The sequence below is a fragment of the Oryza glaberrima genome, chromosome 7 (genome assembly GCF_000147395.1).
Source record: "Oryza glaberrima chromosome 7, OglaRS2, whole genome shotgun sequence".
NCBI lineage: Eukaryota > Viridiplantae > Streptophyta > Magnoliopsida > Poales > Poaceae > Oryza > Oryza glaberrima.
Window position 1 is genome coordinate 16,813,419 of NC_068332.1, and position 3,016 is coordinate 16,816,434.

Consider the following 3,016-nt stretch of genomic DNA (forward strand, 5'->3'; position numbering starts at 1 on the left):
TGGGATTTCCAACGCCCGAAGGTAGAATGAATAAAGGCAAATTCCAAAGTTTACAAGAGAAAGTTTGGAAGAGAATTCTGCTATGGGGTGAAAACCACCTTTCTGTTGGTGGTAAAGAAATTCTTATTAAGTCTGTCCTTCAGGCTATTCCAGTTTATGTCATGGGCATCTTCAAGATCCCGAACTCGGTTTGTGATGAACTAACAAAAGCCGTCCGTAACTTTTGGTGGGGCGCCGACAGAGGAAAAAGGAAAACTCATTGGAGGGCTTGGGACACCCTGATTAAACCGAAACAGTGTGGAGGTATGGGTTTTCGAGATTTCAAGCTTTTTAATCAGGCGTTGTTGGACAGGCAGGCTTGGAGAATCTTGGACAACCCGAACAGCTTATGTGCTAGAGTTTTAAAAGCTAAGTATTTCCCCAACGGTTCGATTATAGATACAAGTTTTGGGGGGAACTCTTCCCCAGGATGGAAAGGGATAGAATATGGTCTTGAACTTTTGAAGAAAGGTATAATCTGGAGAGTGGGTAATGGTCATTCCATCCGCATTTGGCGTGATCCTTGGCTTCCTAGGGATTTCTCCAGGAGACCCATCACCAGGAAGGGTAACTGCCGAATTAAATGGGTTCCCGATCTTCTGAACGATAATGGTGAGTGGGATCTTGAAAGAATCCAGCAACATTTTAACCAGATTGACACTGATATTATACTGAAGATTCGTCCCTCACGATCTCAAGAAGCTGATTTTGTGGCATGGCATCCTGATAAACATGGGATTTTCTCTGTTAGGAGTGCCTATCATTTGGCTGTTTCCCTGGCTAATGTTAACTCCAGCTCTAGCTCGTCTGGGCATGATCTTAGCAAGGCTTGGAAGTTAGTTTGGAACTGTAACATACCTCAAAAGGTTAAGATCTTTGCGTGGAAAGCAGCTACTAATAGTCTGGCTACTCTGCAAAATAAGAAGACAAGGAGATTAGAACCGATGGCCATCTGTAGCATATGTGGCAGGGAAGAGGAAGATGTAGCTCACGCATTATGCCGCTGCCCTCACGCGACTAACCTTTGGCTTTCTCTGCGCAGTTCAAAGGACATCTCATTTGAAGCGGGGGCTTCTTGGTCAGGCTCTGGGTGGATTCTTGACCAGCTAGGGCTGATTGCAAAAGAGGAAGGGGCAATGTTTTTGATGCTGCTTTGGCGCATCTAGTACAACAGGAATGAGATATACCATGGGAAATCTGCTCCACCAGTGTCTGTCTCGCACAGGTTTATCGTCAGTTATGTGTCATCTTTGCGAGAAATCAAGCAGTTCCCTCGGGCGGATTTCGCCAAAGGAAAATTTGTGGTTCCGAATTTGGGCTGCATGAAGGGGACATCCCAGGTGCCTGATCCGAAGGTGCTTAACCATTGGGAGAAACCAAACCAGGGCTGGATGAAGCTGAACGTCGACGGGTCGTTTGACGCTCGATATGGTTCAGGGGGAATAGGTGCTGTCCTCCGTAATAGTGCAGGCAGTTTGATCTTTGCGGCCTACGGGAACATGAGCAGATGCGGCGGCGCTCTGGAAGCTGAACTTCTGGCGTGCAGGGAAGGAATTATTATGGCTCTTCAGTGGACGTTGCTTCCATTTATCGTGGAAACTGACAGCCTGGAGCTTTTGAAGCTTGTCGGCGCTGGTAGCAGTGACAGATCAGAGCTAGCGTTTTTGGTCAAGGAGGTTAGAGACCTCTTGTCCGGGAATAGGGAGATTATCATTAGGAAGATTCACAGGGAGAATAATTGTGTTAGTGATTTCCTAGCAAACAAGGGCGGAAGTGAGTCCTTGACGGCCTTCTGGCCAGACAATAGCTGTGATTGTATCTCACACCTTGTTGGTGTGGATAGCTTTGTTGAGTAATATATCTCCCTTTCCCCGCAAAAAAAGAATCCTTTGAAATTAGACCTGCCGATCTTCCCGTTGAGAGTGACGCCGCGCGGTAGGCAGCCCACCAGCCATGCATGCGACTGGACTATGCGTGGATAAACGAGCTCGTAGTAGGCCGTGCAACGGAGGCCGGAGGAGGTGTCTGGACTTGGACTTGGTTACTTTTGCTAGGCTCTAGGACGACGTACGACCTGCCGGTTAGAGTCAGGCGTCCGGCCGAATTAAGGTGAACGAGTTGGACCCGGAGTGCGCTGATTTTGCAGGCTGCGGCCCATACTCCACGCGCCCAAAGACGCTTACCGATCTGTGGGGGTTTCTCTTTGGGCTTTGCCGTGAATTTTTCACTTTTCGGAATTCAGACGTACTTGTTGCCTTTGCCGGGGCCAGAACGAGTACAGGAGGCACTGCTCGACGTCTCGCTGATGAACCCCAGAACCTTCCTCGATCCGCGAGTGGTGCAGCCGTGGTGTGCTTGCTTCTGACCTGCAGCTAGCGACCATATGGTTCGGACCATATATACGGCCATGCATGAAGGCGCTCACATTGCCACTACATGCAAGAAATTCACGGGAACACATAGACGATTGTGGAACTTTGAGAGGGGATCGATGGACACTAGTATAGAAATCGTTTTTATAGGTGCCCAAAAGTGACTTTTGCATACGGCCAGCGCAATAGCATGCGCCAAAAGATCTGCGAAAATCATATTTTTACGTACGGTATGTCACCAATACCGGCCACATGCGAAAATAATTTCAGCGAAAAAATAAAAATAACCCAAATCGACTGAACCCTAGCCCGCCGTCGTCGCCTGCTGGATCCGCGTCGGACCCACCATCATCATCGCCATCGGATCTTCTGCCCCCACCACCCACCGTCGTCACCGGCGCTGGATCCACTCGCCCCCACTGCCCGCCGTAGTCGTTGACGGCGCCAGATCCGTATGCGGCAGTGACGCCGCCGCCGCCCGAGCCCACCATACTCCATGCCAGATCCGCATCCACCGTTGTCGTCGTCGGTTCTGATCCACGCGAGTGAGGGCCCCCAGTGCCGGATCTATGCAGGAAGGGACCGTTGCCACTGGATCCATGCAA